Source organism: Cryptomeria japonica, chromosome 8 (assembly GCF_030272615.1).
Source record: "Cryptomeria japonica chromosome 8, Sugi_1.0, whole genome shotgun sequence".
In the NCBI taxonomy this organism is placed as follows: Eukaryota; Viridiplantae; Streptophyta; class Pinopsida; order Cupressales; family Cupressaceae; genus Cryptomeria; species Cryptomeria japonica.
The window spans coordinates 22,770,971-22,792,039 of record NC_081412.1 but is presented as its reverse complement, the minus strand read 5'-3'; the positions used below and the strand labels follow the sequence as shown (position 1 = coordinate 22,792,039).

The window sequence follows — 21,069 nt, the reverse complement described above, 5'->3', positions numbered from 1 at the left end:
ACCTAATTTGGGGATGATGATAATGCAATGAAGACTTAGGAAAATGATTTTAAACCTAAGTGCAAAATGAGGACACTACAAATGAAATGGACTAAAATGAAGAGTAATGACAATATGTTGTCCTAAGACCTAAGTTTGGACTATGCAAAGTCTAACCCTAAGTGACATGTATCTTGAGACAAGGATTTCCAATGTTTTGACAAGCCATGTTTGAATGTTGGATGAATACTTGGACAAGATTTTGGACCTTTGTTTGAACCTTGTTTTGAATTTGGTTTGGAGAATGTTTGGACTTGCTTGAAAATGACTTTGTGTGACACTTGTGTTTTTTATTCAACTTTTGGCAAACATAGAAGACAAAATGTTTTTTGGACTTTGACCCAAAACAATCATTCACCTTCACAATATTTTCTAAGGCTGGCAAGGACAATATCTGTTAGATCCTCTTACCATAAAATACCACATTCAACCGGATAGTTAGAAGTTTGGTAGCATTGGCTCCCCTCCACGACACTCACTTCTTCGAGCATACCAAGCTTCAAATTCAAGGGGCATCACTTTCCAAGAATTTACTATCTCTAATTGAGGGTACATGAGAGGTTTCTTCAGCATGTACATATCACAATGCCTGAGTCAACAAATAGAGGGATTTTGGTCTCTAAATACAAGATGTTTTAGTTAGTGCATCACCACTTTGGGTTGTTCCCTCTCACCAATGCCTGTGCAAAGTGCCAGGTAAATCGAGAGGCAGACCCACTTCTAAGGGTAAAAAACACAAGCAAAATAAAAGAAGACATGACAAACATTGATTGTTGAACCTTTAGAAAATGAAATGTTCATTGATCCATTTGCATCCTAATTAAGACTAGATGAGGTTAATTCCACCTTAATTTGAAAAGGATTTGATCAATTTAAACCATTATTAAATGCAATTTGTTGTTCATTTTAAACCCTTTGCATGCATGAAATATGATTTTTGTTGTTCTTGATCCAAATCCTAGTTAAGACTATGTGTGAATTGTAGGATTCATTCAAACCTACTAATTAGGCTATGTGAAAAAGATTTGTTCATTAAAACCTCCTAATTAGGGTATGTGAGAAATTATTGTTCATTAAAACCTCCTAATTAGGCTCTGTGAAAAATTGTTGTTCATTGAAACCTCCTATTGTTGTTCGTTAAAACCTCCTAATTAGGCTATGTGAAAAATTGTTGTTCATTGAAACCTCCTAATTAGGCTATGTGAAAAATTGTTTTCCATTGCAATTTAAAAAATCCTACATGAATCATTATTTAGACTCCATAAAAGCCACATGCAACAAAAGATCCTCACATAAAACCTTCATGCAACAACAAATTAGTTCAAGAAAGACCTGAATGCAACAATGGATTAGTGCAAAAAACTTGCATGCAACAATAGATTAGTGGAAAAAACCTGCATGCAATAGTATATTAGTGAAAAAAACTTGCGTGCAACAACAAATTAGTTCAAAAAACCTGAATACAAATAGATTCAAAGAATTGTTAGACTTTGCATGTTCACATTAGGTTCACCAGAAAATGTAACTAGGAATTTGGATAAAAGATTCATAACATAAAATAAGATAACCACAAAAGCCTAAATGCTATGAAAATATTCTTCATTCAATCAATAGAAGAATGAAAGACAAAACATCAAAAGAACGCGCAAACCAAAATGCATATGTTGCCTCCATTGACCTCCATTGTTCTTCTTTCTCCTTCAAATTTGATTTTGTGGATTTCACCTACAAGTGCAAGTGTATTGAAAGCAATTGATGAGATGATAGAAAAATGATTTAGGCAGCATAAGGATACTCGAAGCGTGGTTGAAAATCAATAAGAAAAAGGGTTCAATTTATAAAAAAAATTGAGATTGATTGGATGGCTAAGATTGAAAAGATTTTGTGTTAGATGGACGAACTTGATTGAGTGTACAACAAAGTTGCCATTCAGGGAAGGATGATGATAGAAGAAAACAATTGGGAAGATATTATGAGAATAAATAATAAAATCTTTAATTATCTTCTCATAAATACCAAATTAGCAAGTTGACAATATCAGGAAGATTTTAATAATTAAAATTATTAAATATCTTCATTCAGAAAGATAAATAGAAGAATTGAAAATAAATAAAATATCCTCTCACAAGAAAAAACAGAAGTTTGAAGATGCATACTCATTTTTTAATTTAAAAATTAAGATTAATGAGATATTGCCAAAAAGATTGATTTTTGAAAATCAAGGAAAGATTTGAAAATTAGGAGGATTTTCAGAGAAGATTTAATAGTTAAAAATTATTAAATATTTCCATATAAGAGGATAAAATTGAAGAATAAAAATTAAGAAAAGAAGGAAATAAAGATGAATTAATAAATAAAATTTATTAATTATCTTTATTTTGGAGGAAGATAAATATGATAAATTAATAAAAATGATTTATTAATTTATTGCTCATATTTATGAATTAGTTAATTAAATACAATAAATTTATTTAATTTTAATGGACAAAGGGGGCAAATAAATAAGTTATGAAATTTATTTATTTAGGACTTAGAAGAATTGTTAGTAAAAGGGGGGATTAATTAATTAATTAAATAGAAGAGGCACTATGCTCATGATATGTTAAAAAAATAGGAGACACAGGTGACAATACTTTTTATGTTACTTTTGCAGCTTTTCAATATTTTCTTTGATGGAACTAAAAAGAAGTTGAGAAGGGGAAATAAGACTAAAGAAGAGAAGTAAAAAGAATACCTGTAACAACTAACAATGTTGATAGTGTGGTTTCTTTGGGATGTTTGCGCCTTGAGGAGGTTGAAGGATATGCCTATGACAAGGAAACTAGTTATGTTGTGTGCCTCTACAATCACTACCAAGGTCCACAAGCACAAAAGCACAAAATAAAAGGAATGAGATGACAACTCTAAAAATAACATTCATTTAAACAAGTGCCACATAGTGGCGAGTACTTGCCTTAATAATTTTTAGTTTAATAATAATATTTGATATAATTATTAGAAATATTTATTTATTGTAACTAATATTAGCCAATCATTTACAAGTAAAATAATTTTTGTAAATTATAAAGTTAAAAAACATGCATCTATATTATAGAAAAAAGTTGAAAAATATAAAACAAAAGAAAATATTTTGTTTTCATTGGTCTAAATAATTTTATTTAATAACCATTTAAACATGACAAATGAATTTTCATTACAATAGTATTGCCTAACGGCAAGTACTAAAAAAGGGAAAAAAGAAATAACATATTAAAAAAACCTCCCTTATTTAAAATGAAAGGGATGTGTTTTTCATTTTGTGAATATATAAGATTTTGATTATTATTAATAATTTATATTATTAAAATAATATATTGTTTTTATTTTATTTTTTAAGTTGTAAAAATAAACCTTTGAATAATTGATTTGTTTGGAAAATAAAAATAAAAATAAAATGATTTAATTTTTCTTTTAATAAATTAATAAATCAAAAAATGTCAATAAAATGTTTATAACTTATATTACAATGAATATTTTAGATCAATTTTTTTTTATGTTGCTTAGGATTTTTTCACAATGATTTAGTTTCATTATCCACGTTTTTATAAGATTTAATGTTTTTTGGTTTTATGATTAAATTAATATGAATATTTTTCTTTTTGTGAAATTTAGTTTATTTTGATTATAAATTAAAGAACATTTTAAATAAAATACATATATTTTTTATCTTGCCATTAGGCAATACTCTTCTAATGAAATTTTTTTTGTTATGCTTAAATAGTTATTAAAAAAAATTATTTTGACCAATCATAAACAAATATTTTTCTTTCTTTTAAATTTTTAAATTTATTTTAAAGTATACATGCATATTTTTTAACTTTATAATTAAAAAAAAATATTTCTCTTGTAAATGATTGGCTAATACTTTTTTCACGGGTTTGGTTTCTCGGATGTAGCATAATAGATTTCTCGGAAGCAGCATAATATTTGTTAACTTTATAGCACTTGAGTTCATCCAACACTATTTTATTTGCTTTGAGTAATTAAATTAATCTTATACGTACTTAAATTCATTCATTTTACATTAGCTCATTTGTAAAATTTAAAAAACTAAGGTATCAAATTATGTTTTTGGATTGCTATGGCATTCTAACCCTAACTCTAAAGTTTAATATAATTTAATATAATTTTTTAATTTATTATTAAAACTATACTAGAAACAAGGCAAGTACTAGCCACTATGTGGCACGTGTTTTAGATTAAAGAAGGTAAATAATTTTAAAATGCGTGGTGATTCCGAAAAACTAATATAGTAATTTTTGTTATAGTTATTGAATTTTTTTATTAATTATATAACTAATATAGTGTTGGACTATGATAATGGGCCACTTTAGATCATTGTTGTGTGACATGAGGGCTTCTCTTAGTGCAACATTAATGTGGCTATAATTATAAAATATTTGGTGAATAGCACATTAACAACTATATTTGAATTGTGCTATGTTGAGGTTACAAAATATCCTATTTCATTTGTTGTTTAGGTCTACAGTAAAAATACTTTTACAAGCTTGGTCAAGAGAAAAGAGGAAGTTAAAGATCAAGTTAAAATTCTATGGTAATTTCATTCTCAATTTATGAGGATTATGTTACATCTAACCCTTGGTTTCTACGGGGTTAATCCTTAGAAAATTGAAAGTTGGATATAATTAAAAGATTGAGAACATTCATGTGAGAAATAACTACTTATCATTGAAAAAATAAGACAAGCTAATTATAATGTAAATGGAAAGTGCATGAGAAAAGGATCTACTAAACTATTTTGGATTTTATTGTCATAGATAGTAGACATATAAATATAAGAGGTTATAATAGTTATAACACTTGAGATATTTGAAGGGAAAAGTGTTAGCAAAGATTGTAATATCATATGGAAATATAGATAGATTGGGATGAAGGAGAAATTAAATGTTTTAATGAGGCAATGTAAAAATTGTTTAATATCATATTAAATTTGATAAATTATTATGTTTAAATTAAATAAGAAATACAAATTAAAAATAAATATTTATTTTTATGTAATTAAATAATGAAAAGCTATAGATAAAAAAATATTAATACTATTAAATGTTTTAAAATATTAATTTTTTAAAAATAAATTGTTAGAAAAGTCCATAATATTTATCCTTCTTTTATTTGTTTACTTTCATATTAAATTTAATAAATTATTATGTTTAAATTAAATTAAAGATTAAATTAATATGATATTTATCTTTTTTGTCAAAAAAATATAATTGAAATTTAGTTTATTTTAATTATAAATTAAAGAACATTTTAAATATAATACATATTTTTATATATATTTTTTAATGTTGTTCATAAAGATAAATCTTCTTATGCATTAAATGAGATGACATCACTCCAAATATGCATTAAATAAAATAAGATTTGTCAAAAAAAAATTAAGATTTCATTTGCTTTATGTCATTTAGAATGATTCTAAATCATTAACGCTGCATTAATTTTTTTTTATTAAAGCTACATTGGATAAAAAATCATTAAAGCTACATTGAAAAAAAAACATGAATTTTACAGTGAGTGTTTCCACTATAGGCCAATAACAAGAGAAATAAATAATTTTATTTAGATTATTAAAATATCTAGCAAAATTCAAACTATAAGTATGTGAAAAAATCTAATCTGATTGGCTGGCCAAAAAGCTAGAAAAAGTAAAAAGTATCCTCCCGATGGGCAAAAACTAACTGATAATCCACGAGAAAGCGAGACAATGAGGAACATATTTCTCCGCAGTCAAAACATTTTTCTAGGTATCTATGGTGTTTCTTCCTCCTGTTATCCTGTTTTAACTGTGGAAAATATTTCTGCAGTCAAATTTTTTTTTAAAGTTTAACCTCCAATTTCTTGAAATCTTGTATCAAGTGGATACTTGATCTTGGAGACTCAGATGCGTCAGTCTGTTCACTCCTTCGACCGAGCATAGGACAGATCCGTCAGTCTCGTGGATGGTATGTTCCATAACCCCTTCGTTCGATCATGGGAAGAGCTGCATTCGTTTTGTGTCATAAATTGCTTCGGATGTAGCTTTTTTCAATTTACACATCTGTGTTCCCATGGTCGGGCGAAGGGGTTATGGAACAGACCATCCACGGATCTGAGTCCCCATTCTTTGAACCGGTTATTTCTAGAAATTGGAGAAAAAATTGAACAATGTTTTTATGTTTTTCGATCTGGACCAATATGGCTACCTCGAAGCCTTTGAGTCTCAAGTATATGGGCATGATCTATTGCTTCCAGGAGGCTAAATATATTTTTGGGAGCGCAGACAAGAATGGCGATCGCCTTCTCAGTTTTGACGAATTCAAGACAATGAGGATCAATGCAGTTGGTAATATGATCGAACAATAGTCTCTTTTATCTTTTCTGTTTTTTTTTTGGTTCAATTGTGTAAGCCCTAATGGTAATCATTACTGTAATTGTTTCAAATGTTGGAACAGCGCTAGGGTTCTATCAGAATTTTTTTAAATAGAATTCTAATAGTGAAATCTGATGTAATTCTGGAACTTGCTTCAGCTTTGTTTTTGCTCGTTACGGTGAAATGTTTGCAGATACAATTTTGTTGACTCTGGAAATATGTAATTTTTCGATCAGAGATTTTAATGAAGATAAAAAGGCAATTTATTGTGAATATGATATTGAGAGGACAGGAATAATGAACTGATGTTCTTGGTAACATTTTTTCCAGAAGGGGTCCGTTTGGCAGTGATTAAATTTGTTTTCTGGCTATTATTATTGAATTCTATTTTGACTAGGATTATTAGTCCCTGCCTTATATAAGGAGGAGATTAATGTTTTCACCCGCACCGTTTGCAATTAAATTATGTTTGGAAATCCCGCCCACCAATTTAATCTATAATTTGATGCTATTTCTTCATTGTTACTAATTTTTTATTTTTTCTGATTGGCTAACGGTAATTTCCTGGGATTTTAGGGATTTTTTCTAAAATCAAATCCCCTACGAATCAGAAGGAAGAGAAGGAAAAATTAAAAGCAGATTAGAATGCAGATGGCATTCTAACAACAGCGTACGTGCCTAAGCTGTGCTTCTATAGTTCGCTTGCATGCCGTTCAGGATTTGCTGATGATTTTGGAATCTGCACAAAACAGATTTTTTTTGAATTTATGATTACAAATGCTTACAACAATAGATATTTCACCCACACCCCAGTACACACAATAATCATGATCGGTTACTGATACCTTTCATAGCTAGTTGCCCCTGACTTTGCACAAACCACAATTTGCCTACCATTGCTCCTAACCCAGCAACACCCTGTAAGAAAAATTGGTTAACCAAACAATTTCTGTAGTTCAGAAAATTTGAAAACAGAGGTGGACAGGAACTCACAAAAAGAAAACAAAAAGGTTGAAATTGATAAATCTTTTATCCCTTTCCTTTTGTGGTCATAGCAACAATAATATTTTAGACCGCCCCCCAGAATATAAGATTTATTGAAATACCTACTGCAGGAGCTTTCATCAAGTTAATAGTTAATGTAAGTGAGGTGTTTATTTCTGTGAAGCTACAAATTTGTTGCAAGCATCCAGTAATGGATCCACATCATGCATTTCACGCTTTGTCAAAAACACGAAGACTGATTGAAATATGAGTGCAGATAGTTGTATAATTTTGTGTGAGATTTGATATTTTAAGGTGCTATGAATACAAACAAAATTAGTAATCACTTTCTTTAGATAATTTGTTTATACGTTTTACTTTAGGAGACAGTGACCTTCTCATGCAAGAATAGTGTTTTATGTCTGGCTTTCTATGGCCCCAAGAGTATTAAATAATTAGGATAACCAAACATTCTCAGATAAGAATCAGCCATGACTAAATAATGGTTTTAGACTTGCTAGGAACCAAACTCAACAACTTCCACCATATACGCCACTGTGAAGCTAAGCAACATACAACAAGATAAATATTTGAGTTACCAAATAACACAGAGCATCTAAAATGTAAAACTCATAGCACGATATTTCAATTGGAGAAAACCCAGAAAACTGATATGACTTTGAAAATGACTTTTGGTTAACTACTATAGATTTCTTGACACCGAAACAGCATTTTTATCTACTCCAGAAAATCTTCTAGAGGTTTCCAGCAATGCAAGAATTGTTCATAGACAAATATCTTTTCTGTGTCCAGGAAAACAATAGCATGTCTCACAATTTTTTTTTTTCCCAAATAAAAATGCATTTGGTTGACAATGGCCAAGACAATAGGTCCCAATCCAAGCTCAAGGATGAACATTCATTATCTAATGGATACTTGTTCTATAAGGAAAACAAAAGAAGTGAAGACAACGACATTTCAAATGCAGGTACAACAATTTGGCAATTTGGCATTTTTATAAGCAGCCTATTTTAGGTTTTATCTCTCTGATTTTGAGGAATCTTGACATTTAATCGTCCTACAGCTAAGTCAAGAGTAGCCGAATCCTAATTTATGAATCTCCTTAAAATTATGGAAGTCATGTTAACATGCTGTCTAATGTTTAAGTTTAATGATTATTGTGATACAAATTCTAATATACCTGTGTCAAATATGGTGATTATGCTGATTAATTGGCGATTAGAACATAGTTATCTATACTTATTGGGGGTCGTGGATGTAATTATAAATGCTGTCTAATGTTTTTGTTTAATGATTGTTGTGATACAAAGTTCATGCGAGTATGGTGATTATGCTGATTAGTTGCTGATCAGAACAGGGTAATCTATACTTATTGCGGATGGTGGCTTACAATTGTCGCTGCTGAGATATAAATTTTGTCTCTAACAATGTACCTCAGCATTTGGAGATATTCTTGGATGCATTGGCATCTACTATATCCTAGATTTGGAAAGCATTATAAAACTATACCACATATTGATTCCTGTTTGATTCTTCATGACTACACATGCTTGCTTTTCATCCACATTAAAGTAGGCCAAAACACCTCAAAGATACAAACCTTACATTGTTTGATTTTCTTTTTGGCATTATGAACTATATCATGTGGAGGATCTGACGATATTGAAACCGTAAATTCTATGGCATGTTTGATTAAAAAATGAAATATTCTACTTGCTTATTAGTTATTGTGAATTATTGTCCTCTGAAAGAGATGTGCTTTTATACTTTACAAGAATATGCTTCACTCCTCTTCAGTGAAAGCTTAAATCAGTGAGAAAATTATTTGGATTTTTTGGTGCTGCAAATGTATATCTGGTGTATACTGATGCTATTCTGATATGTGAGCGTCCAATTACTTTCTTGCCATTTTTGGCAGAATTTCTTGTTCTATGTTATTATCCATTTCATCATGATGCTCATCGCTAGGCTTATATTTGTAGTTGCATGTCTATTTGTATTTTCTCTAATATGCGAGGTATCAGAAACAACATATCCTTCACAGTATGGTGCTGTGAAATTTAGTGAGGAGACCAATCTCAAATAAAACTATCTGGCTTGACAGGTAGTCAGGTGATCATTTGATTGTTTTAAGTTTCTATTTATTGTGTTTGCATTTAACCCTTTCACATTTTTCAACAGTTGATTGATATTGCTAAAAAAATTAATCTTTGAATGAATGCAGGAAGCGGGTTCAAGTCTTTAAAGGCATTCAAGTCAAGTTAGTTCAGTGCAGCCATCAAACTGCAGCCAGGCTACACTGCAAGAGTTAACACTGCATTCTATGTAATCTTCTCCGTGTTGTAAGGAAGCAAAGGTGTGCGGAAACGCTTCCTACGCTAATCTTGAGAGGACAGTTATGCAACTTTCAACTTAAATATTACTAAGATATCAAGAAATGCACAATAAAGCATAAACAAAATAGCAATGAACACATAACACAGTGATTACCATGGGGAAACCCTTCTGAGAGAAAAACCCCACCCTCCAAAACTCGCACAATGTATTATCAAATCAAGCTGATTACAATACACTTGCAATGCAAGTTCTTACAGGAGCGCATCACCACAACTTGAACTCAGAGAGACTCCTTCTAGCATCCAGTCTTGCAAAAAACTCAATGATCAAACTCCTCCCCAAGCCCTCCTTTTATAGTGATTTTACAACCTGGAAACCACTTGTGGTTTTACAAAACCATGGGCTTAACCACCATGCCACATGGTGCCCATTTTTGACATTTACATTTCCAAAATGGAAAAACAACCAGGTTAAAATAGTAATCCCGTCCATAATTTTGTCCCCTAGCTTAGACCCTCTTAAAAGTCACAAAATGAGTCATTAAGGCTTTAAAAATGGCCCACCTATATTCTACTATGGACAAGACTCATTTTTAACAACTCACTAACCATTTTCCAATGCATAAACATGTGGAAAACTACCTCAAACAAATTCTGGAATTTTCCAAAAAAAGACTGCAAGGTTGAGACACATATTTCTCAACACGTGTCACCTCATTTTGCTTTCCTTTTTCCTTTAGAACTGAGGATATTCTATCATATTTTTACTTATCTAAGTGATGCTCTGTTCTTCTGCTTGATAGTTTTGCTAAATTACACAATAGTTTAGCTCAAAGGAAAGTTTGTTTTGAGTTTCCTTGTCCTTACTTGGGTTATGATGGCAGCAAGTGCAAATAGCATGCATGGTTGTAGATTTATTTGACTTTTTTATTTTATGTACTTTAAGTATAGTAGCAGGGGAGGATAACATAGAAGACGCTAATATTGATTACTGATATGTAGAATCTCTTTTCATGTATTAACAATGCAAAAACCTAATAAAATAGGATAGAGAAGAGAACCACGTTTAGTTGTAGGAACAATCCCAAATTAATTGTTAATGACATCACTTATTGAGCTGTATATTTTTCTGCAGCTGCAAATTTGTTAAAAGCATGTCATGTTAGTAGGCTATCTAATGTTTAAGTTTAATGATTATTGTGATACGAATTCTAATTTATCTTTTGCAAATATGGTGATCATGCTGATTAATTGGTGATTAGAACATGGTTATCTATACTTATCGGGTGTCATGGCTGTAATTGTCACTACTAAGATATAAATACGATCTAATGTTTTTGTTTAATGATTGTTGTGATACGAAGTTTATACAAGTATGGTGATTATGCTGATTAGTTGCTGATCAGAACAGGGTCATCTATACTTATTGTGGATGGTGTCTTGCAATTTTCACTGCTGAGATATAAATTCTATCTCTAATAATGTACCTCAGCATTTGGAGATATTCTTGGGTGCATTGACATTTACTATGTCGTAGAATTGGAAAGCATTGTAGTATTATACCACATGTTGATTTCTGTGTGATTCTTCATGACTACACATGCTTGCTTTTCATCCACATTATTGGCCTGCCAAAGCTTGATAAGTTGACTTGGGGCAATAGCATGTAGAGACCTCAAAGATACAAACCTTCCATTGTTTGAATTTCTTTTTAGCATCATGAACTATATCAAGTGGAAAATCTGACGATATTGAAACGGTAAATTCTATGGTAGGTTTGATTAAAAAATGAAATATCCTACTTGCTTATTAGTTATTTGTGAGTTATTGTCATCTGAAAGAGATGTGCCTTTGGACTTCTCAAGAGTATGCTTATGGCAAGCCCCAGTGATAACCCTTATTGTTACTTGATGTATCCTCAATGTTCTCATTTCAACATTATAGACAAAGCTCAAATGGGAGGAACAAATGTATCAGCTTTCTTAATGTTATCATGTACACTCCTCTTCAGTGAAATATTAAATCAGTGAGTAAATTATTTGGATTTTTTGTTGTCACAAATGTATATCTGGTGTATACTGATGCTATTTTGATTGGCATATTTTAGGTCTTAGGACAGAGGCTTTGTCATCTTGGCCCTACTTTTCCAGCTTTAGAGCTTACTGATTTTCGGAGAGCTCTCAAACATGATCTGCATTTTGCTTATTCTCTGCTCTGCATGGGGATCTAGCAGAAGATTGCAGTTTCCATGTACAAACAGTGTTGCTGAGTATGAATCCTATTTGGCCGCTCACAGTTTCCATCTACAAGCAATGTTGCTAAATATGAATCCTTAGTTCATGGATTGCTGCTAGCCATTCAAATGAAAGCAACAATTTTATGTGTTTGGAGATTCAGAAATCGTTGTAAGACAAGTGCGAAAGCAATATGTTTGCCACCACAAAAGATTGACAAGGTACTGCAATAGGGTATGGGACCTCATCGAGAGCTTTGATGCTTTCAATATCAAGTCAGCATATAGATCGCACAACCAAGTGGCAGATGCACTTGCACAAGCTGCCAGCTCCTTGGCACCCATTGCCATGGAAGGGTTGAAGAAGTTCACAATGGAGCTAGCCTCAGTTCCATTGGTTCTAGATAATGTTACCAATTTCCAGATTTTTGAAGATGATAAGCATATATTAGATTTTTTTTACTAACTCAGATATTTTCTTAAGTCAGATTATTGGTGAAGAGGAAGCTGAAGCAGCAAAATATTATCATGAGGGCATCCTAAATTTGAAGACAAACACTATTACCAAGGAAATAATAGAGCTAGAAAGGATATTTGATCGAGATAAGATGAAAATAGATAGGCCACAAGACTCCAATGGAGGTGCTTGTGAGACAGTGAATTTGGGAAATGAATAAGTTAAGAATATATTCATACGGAAAGCATGCAAGCCAAGTGAAAAGGAAGGCATACTGAAGAACATGAGATACTTTCTTGATGTAATTGCATGGGGATATGATGATTTGAAGACATATGATACGTCTATCATTACCCATAGAATTCCCTTAAGGCCAGATAGCAGGCCATTCAGACAAAGACAAAGGCCAATGAACCTTTTGCTAGAACATCTCATATATCAAGAAGTGAAGAAATTGTTTTCAACCAGGATTATCTTTCCCGTGAGACATTCGACGTGGGTCACCAATTTGGTCTCAATTAGAAAGAAGAATGGAGAGATAAGATTGTGTGTAGATTTTTAGAATCTTAATAGAGCGCCAAAAAAGGATAATTACCCACTCCCCTCCTTGGATGAGGTTTTACAGATTGTGAATGGATCACAGATGATGTCCTTTTTGGATGGATATTCAAGAAATAACCAGGTGATGGATAGTAGAATATGAAGATATATTAAAGACAACCTTCACCACGAAGTGGGGAACATTTGCATATCGAAGGATGCCTTTTGTCTTAATTAACATTGGGGTCACATTCCAAAGAGCAATGGACATCGCATTTCAAGATTTGATAGGAAAATGCATCATTATTTACATGGATGGTAATACAAATTTCTCAAGAAATAGAGATCATGTTGAAGATCTAGAAAAGTATTTTAGAGATGCAAAAAGTACAAGATATCTCTTAATCCCAAGAAATGCATGTTCGGAGTCACTGAAGGAAAATTTCTAGGACATGTTATCTCAGAAAGAGGAATTTCCTTTTATTCAAAAAGATTTGAAGCTACATCAAAGATTAACCTCTTAGGCAGTAAGAAAGAATTGAAGTCCTCCGCTAAAATCTATTTTGTGAGAAAGTTTATCATCTGATTTGTTGAGATAGTGAGGCCATTGAACGAAATGTTGAAGAAAGAAGCCAAGATGGAATGGACAACAGAAGCAAAGAGAGCATTGGAAGAGATCAAGTCTACCATTAGTGAGGCCCCCATTCTAGTCAGTCCAAATTATACAAGGCCCTTTTACTTGTATTCATTTGCTTCAGAGCATACATGTGTTGCAATCTTTACACAGAGAGATGAAGAGAAAGATGAACATCCCATAGCATTCATGAGCTCACTGTTGAAAGATGTTGAGTTGAGATATTCAAACGTAGAAAAACAGGCTTATGCTTTGGTGAAAGCAAATAAGAAGTTCAGGAAATATATTTTAAGGATGAAAGTTTATGCCATATTGCTAGATGCAGTAGTCAAGACACTCCTTATTCAGATTGAATTGGGAGAAAGAAGAGGAAAGTGGGTCGCCACTATCCAAGAGTACGACAATGAGATCCAATCAATGAGACGTGTTAGAGGTCAAGCATTAACGCAAACTTTAGTAGTGGACGAACCCAGATTAGTCCAACAAGTCTATGCACTCGAGGATGTCACTCCAGATGAATGGTACAAGGATATTATTTGTTATTTACTTAATCAGAAGTGTCCTGCTCGTATGAGCCTCGCTTAGAAGAGAGCATTGAGATTGAAGAGTCAACATTTTATGCTACAAGGCTTGGTATTATATTAAAGAAATCATGAAGGAATTTATTTGCGATGTGTCGGCAAAGACGAAGCAAAACAGATTATGGAGCATTTCCACAACAAGTTTGGGACTGGTCATGGTGCAAGTTTGGCTACAGCGCACCAAATTTTAAGAGCAGGCTATTATTGGCCTACTTTGTTCTAAGATACTCACGAACATGTGAAGACATGTCACACATGCTAGGTAGTTGCTTTTCAAGAGAAAAATCTAGCGATGTCGTTGCAACCTGTGATCGAGTTCGAACCTCTCTTTGTGCGGTATTGATTTTATTGGTATGATTAATCCACCTTCCTTCATGCAACACAGATACATTCTAACTACAACTGATTACTGTAATTAGTGGTTAGAAGCTCAAGATTTAAAGTTATGTACTACAGCTATGGTAATTAAATTTTTACAGGAAAACATCATTACAAGGTTTGGATGTCCACATGCTCTTTTTTGTGATAATGGTTCTACTTTTGCATCATTGAAATTTTCAAATTGAGCTTTTGAATATGGTATAACCCTTAATTTTTCATCAAATTATTATCCACATGGTAATGGGTTAGCCGAATCTATGAATAAGAATTTGCTAGTGTGACCAAGAAGTTATTAGAGAGAAATCCAAAAGATTGGCACACACACAATTGAGATTCCCCCTTTGGGCGAATAGAACTAGAGCGAAAAGTTCATTGGGGACTTCCCCATATTTTTTGGTATATGGTCAAGAACCTATTTTCCCTGTACAACTGAGAATTTCAACATTGAGATTTGTCCAAGATTACATGGAGGGTGAAGATGGAATACAAACAAGATTGACACAATTGATGAGTTTAGAAGAAAAGAGAGACATGGCATTGGAAAATTTCGCCAAACACCAAGGCGTAGTAAAGAGATGGTTTTATAGGCAAGTACAGGTAAAAACTTTTAGAAATTTTGACCTAGTGCTATATTGAGATAAAACCCATGAAAGAAGGGGAGATCATGATAAATTTGACAAACTAGGGAAAAACCCCTACCAAATTTCAGAGATAGTGGGAGAGAATGCATTTAAGCTGAGCACTTTAACTGGCGAGGATGTCCCGTTGCTTGTCAATGGACAGTTCCTCAAGCATTACTTCTGACCTTAGGTTTCTTCTAAAGCCTGCCCCTATATCATAGTTAGAGTAGGTTCTTTCGGTTTGCCTTAGCTTAGATTTGCTTTTAGTTTTAGTTTAGGTTTGCTTCCAGTTTGCTTTAGGTTTAGGTTGGCTTGCTTAGTGTTAGTTTGGGTGGTATCCACTTGTGATGCGGGAGGTGTTGTCGATATGATGCACTCGGTTTCATTGGTTTTGTTTGGTCTATTTCTTGCATCATACCTCATGACGTTCTTCAGAATTGGAGATTATTTTTGTATAGTGTATCATAGGATAGAATTCGTATTTGACGAGATTGGAAACCATATATTGTATCTTGATGCTGACACCACTTGATTATTATATATTTCACATATTAAATTTGTTTGAGTCTTTGTAATTTCTCAAGCGAGATTGTGGCTAGTAAAAATCTTAAATCCTACTTCAGTGCCACTGTAATTCTCGAACTCATGTAAGCTTCATTGCTTACAAGCCAAAGGAATCGACGAAATATAAAAGTGCATGAAAAGAAAATAGCATCAAAAGAAAAGAAAAAAAAAAGTGAAGAGAAAATGAAATATCAAAATTGGCTTTGGGAACATGCAAGTAACTCCACCGAGACTATGGATGCTTTGCTAGTAGTGGGGCAATATTCATGAGATTACAATGAGGGCTATGGATGTTCGACTGGCAACGAGGCTCTATCCAAGTTGCTTTTGAAGTGTAGCCAAATTGCATAACTAGTTCCTATGGATCCTCTAACTTTACAATGGTCTCGTGAAGGTAATGAACGCAATTGCACACACCTAGATAATCAATGACTAAGTATCTTGATACAATATTTGTCTTCCTTCCGTTCAAATGTGTTTCCTAACCTTTTTCTATGTTGTGCAAGGATTCATTAAAGGTTCTAAGAGTCGGATTGAGCTCTATTCTTGAAATGTTCAAGAACATTTCTTCCATGGAGTCGCCAGATGTTGTGACCTTTTCACACATTGCCCCATTGCAAACGGGGACCCTCCTTTTTCCTACTTTCACATTTTGTTAGTTTAGGGTTTTTGGCAATCAAGTGGCAATTTTGAGCTTTCAGTGCCCGAGTCACGTTTTTGGAATGATCATGCCCAAAGGTTTTCCATGTGTTGGTTTAAGTTTTGAATTGTGAATTTTGAAGTCAATAGGATCATATGTTTTAAAATGTCAAAATGTTTATGTGATCCTAAATTTTGCTAGACCTTGAGGTTGCAACAAGTTTTCAATCTGAATGTAAAATATATCCCAAGTGTTGCAAATTGGGGTTATTTTGTGCTAGAGTGTCGAGAGTCCCCATAGGAGTCATCTTTTCACTCCTAGGAGGTTAAGTTAAGTCAATATGTACAAAATCCCAATGGATTCTCGTTTTCCCCCACCCAAATCCAGTTAAAATGATGAGTCCCAATGCGAAATGATAGAATTTGATAAGTTTTGACTTTTACAGTGTGAAATTTGCCATAGTCCCAATGGGAAACAATTCACCCCATGAAATTAAGGCATAAAAACAAGTTGTCTAGATGGGAGGCATTTTTTCCACTAAGTCTTGAAGGAAAATTGGACTCTGTCTCGATGGAGGGTGTTTTCCCACTAAGTTTCATGTATTTTTGGGGAAAATACTGATACATCTGGATTCTCCACTGTAATTGTCCCGATGGAGGTTGCTTTTCCACCAGACCTTTTGAGCGAAATTGAACAAGGAAGGTGAGTCCAGATGACCCACAGTTTTCCACCAAGGGTGAAGATGACCAAGTTAAGTGCCACAATGTGTCTAGATGAGGTTTGAATTTCCATCAGGTTGGAAAATGAGTGTGACGGGGTTAAGTGTGGACAAAATTGTGTTGTCCAGATGAGGTGCATTTTTCCACTAGGATGAATTAATGAATTTTTGATGAACTTTTATTGTCTAGATGGAGTTCAAATTTCCCCTAGAGATTATTTTGACAAGTTTTGAATCCAAATGGAGGATGTTTTTCCACTAGGAGGTGCCTTTGCATGAAATGATGAAATTAAGTTGTCCAGATAGGCATCAATTTTCCCCTGGAATGTAATTAATGGAGTTGAGAAATACAACACCACGGGACCCTGAAGATCTTCTGCAAGCTGAAAAACTTGTTACAAGGAGAAGCAAAGAAGCAATAATCTGAAGAACACACAAAACACAAGAAAAATATTCTCAAAAGATGAGAGCTCCAATTATCCAAAAATGTATTGTGAATAATAATCCTTCTTCTTCATACAAAGAAAAGAATGAACTCAACCTTTAATAGGTCAAGAAACCCTAAAAGGGAAAACTTAGGTTTGCACATAATAATTAATAAAAGAATTAATTATTATGCACCTAAAGTTAGCTTAAGTGTAAAAGAGATAAAGGGAACTTAAATAATTAAACAAATATTGTTTAATTAATCAAGTAAATACCCGAATACTCTAACACCCCCCCTTAAGTTAGACTTAGGGAGAAGCTAAAACCTAGAACAACTACTGAAAGCAAGAAAGATGGGTTCCGGCAACAAGGCCTAATCAGGTACCCAAATACAATGAAATCTCTATAAACTGGAGAAATAGAGAAAACCATGTGGGAAAAAACTCTACTCCAAAAAGAGATGGAAAAGAACACCACTGAAGCATGAAGAACCTGCAAACTCTGTCGAAGAATAACTGTTGATCTAAAGAACCTCCACTGAAATAGAACATGACTAGGTAGAGAAGACTATGATCTGTATGAGTGCCCTCAAATGACACTACTCGAATCAGAAGGCAAACAAGGCAAAAAACTGAAATCGAAGACACAGATGGCATGCAAACACTAAAGGCTGAAGAGCTGATCAATCAAACCACGGAAGCATTAGGACCAACCGGACAAACCTCCCCATAATGGGGAAGTGGGAGAGGGATAGGAACACTAAAAAGAACGACAAAGAAGAACTACATGACGACGAATCAGGAACATCAGAGGTGCTGAGAAAAGTACAGGGTGTCATGGAAGGAACACTCACTTGACACACATCATGAGGCGAATGTCATGGAAGGAACACTCACTGGACAAAGGAAGATGGCAAACAACAGACAATCATCAACCCCCTCATGGCACTGTATAAGTAGTGCATGTACAACAAGGCACAAGAAGTGCAAGATTCCAAGTAAACAATTCATGATGGCACTTTATTTCAGTGTGTTTGCATAAATACAAGCTACAATGATAAGAAGATTGGAAATAGAAACATGAACCAAAATAGAGACATCCTACTCAGAGAAGAGATCCCAGGACCTGAAACAACCATGATATCCACCAGAGTGTTGAAAAGCAAAAAACTAAATAAAATTTGCACGGAGCAGAATCTAGAAATAAAACTTAGATGGCTGGAAAGTACACAGCACATGCTTTCCAAAAATATAAACTTTTCAAAAAATGGAGTTTGGATGCTCATTTTATGGCTCCTGAAGTACAAAAACAAGACCCCACTTTGACTGGAAAAAAAACAAAGTCAAATAGCAAAATTGGAAAAAATTACCAACACCATGAGGTCCGGCTCGAAACCAGCTTTTCGATGCCTATTCGTTTTCGAAAAAACAACTTCGTATGCCCAAGATAAGGCCAAAAAACCAAACCCCCCTCTGAAAGAGGCAAAAAAGGTAGTCTGGTGGCTCTGGCGGACGAAAGTGGCCAATGAGCGGCGCTCCAGTGGCGACTTGGTGGTTCTCTGGTGGCGGGTTGCTGTTTCCGATGGTCGAGGTGGCCGGGCGAAGCGAGTCGACGGTGCAAAGGGCGGCCAAGTTGGGCTGGCCGAGGCGGCGGTGCTGCAGGCGGCGACCGACGGCAGAGGAGGTCGGGTCGGGCTGGGCGGAGCGGGCTGCACAGGCGGGCGGGGTTGCAGCAGCTGGGGAGCTTGCAGCGGCCAAGGTTGTAGCAGCCGGGGAGAGGAGCGGCAGCTGAGGAAGTAGCAGCGATCGGGGAGCTGGCGGGGCCGCAGGCGAGAGGCGGGCCGGTGAAAGTTGTCGGCGGGGCTGGGGCTACCAGGAAGGCATGGGGCCCAAGGCCTGGGTAGCGACCAGGAGCCGTACTGACACTAATAGGGGCCCCACGGTACCCTGCATACCGTGGGAGCCCCAAAACAATTTTTTTTTTAATGCCTTTTGAGATTTTTTTGATTTTTTTTTGTGATTTTTTTTCAAAAAATCAAAATCCAACCTACATGCCGTAAAAAGGCAAAAAAAAAAATTTCTTGAATGGCGTGCCAGGCCTGTACGGTCTGGATCTGGAGAAAAAATACTCCCCAAGGCTCTGATACCATAATGCAGTTGAGAAATACAACACCACAGGAGCCTGAAGATCTTGTGCAAACTGAAAAACCTGTTACAAGGAGAAGCAAAGAAGCAATAATCTGAAGAATACACAAAACACAGGAAAAATATTCTCAAAAGATGAGAGTTCCAATTCTCCAAAAATGTATCGTGAATAATAATCCTTCTTCTTCATACAAATAAAAGAATGAACTCAACCTTTAATAGGTCAAGAAACCCTAAAAGGGAAAACTTAGGTTTGCACATAATAATTAATAAAAGAATTAATTATTATGCACCTAAAGTTAGCTTAAGTGTAAAAGAGATAAAGGGAACTTAAATAATTAAACAAATGTAAATACCCAAATACTCTTACAGTAATTTGTGGACAAAATGGATGAAATGATGATAAATTTGTTGTCCAAATGAGGGTCAATTTTCCCCTCAAGGCTATAATGTGCAAGTTGGGCAAATTTTAATGCAAATTATCTATCCCAATGGTGATCGATTTTCCCCCAGGTGGCTGGAATTAATGTGATGAAAGTTTTAAATGACAACTGTGCCCTCAAATAATATAATTTTGTCTTTCCACAATTATTAATGATCAAGTGCAATGCATTTAATGACAAATTGTGGAATCCCAATGCAAATCAATTTTCCACCAGATTGATATAAGGCAAGTTTTTTATCCCCTGTTGCTTGTGTGGTGTATTCTCAAGGTGAAAACATAAATAAAGGACCCAACCAACATTAAAATTATATTATATTACCATTGATTTGACAGTTTGTGGCTGATTGAAGGTGCTATTGCTGGTTGAAAGGTTTAGATTTGCCCAAGTGTAGGGTTGTGCCATTTTTGGAGAGGATTTGCAAGCTTTTTTGAGGGGTGTCATTACTGATTGAGACAACTTTTGTGTGTAGTGCCATCATTATTGGGGGCAATGATTTTGTTTGTGGCTGATTGTGCCACATTTTGGAGCAATTTGAAGTGATTTATTGTGGCACCATTGTTGGTGAAAGGGCGATTTTGCCTAAGTTTGTTTTGGGTGCCATTATTGAAGTGTTGAGGACATTATGTGAGGACACCATTGCTGGCCTAGTTTGAAGAACCATTACCAACATTATTCTCAAGTTGAAACATCATTCTCAGCCACTTGTTTGTGCCCAGATATGGCCCTTTTGGAGTCTAGAGAGGCAAAATAACTTAAGTGTGGAGGTGTGCCATGGCTATGACCACTTCCAGCCATTAATGTGGAGCTTATTCAGAGTTTTTTCAGACTTTTGAGAGACATTTTTAGACCTTTGGAGGGTGTATTCAAACTGTCCTCAGAAAATCAGACTTTGTTAT

The 21,069-nt window shown here is 34.2% G+C and overlaps 1 long non-coding RNA gene across 1 annotated transcript; it reads left to right on the top strand.

Annotated features, from left to right (window-relative positions):
- The first annotated feature begins 5,849 nt into the window (after positions 1 to 5,849).
- LOC131857259 (uncharacterized) lies at positions 5,850 to 10,261 on the top strand. The gene is made up of 3 exons (XR_009358628.1): positions 5,850 to 6,421; positions 9,372 to 9,565; positions 9,678 to 10,261. It is a non-coding gene; the product is annotated as an uncharacterized LOC131857259 (long non-coding RNA).
- Positions 10,262 to 21,069: the final 10,808 nt, after the last annotated feature.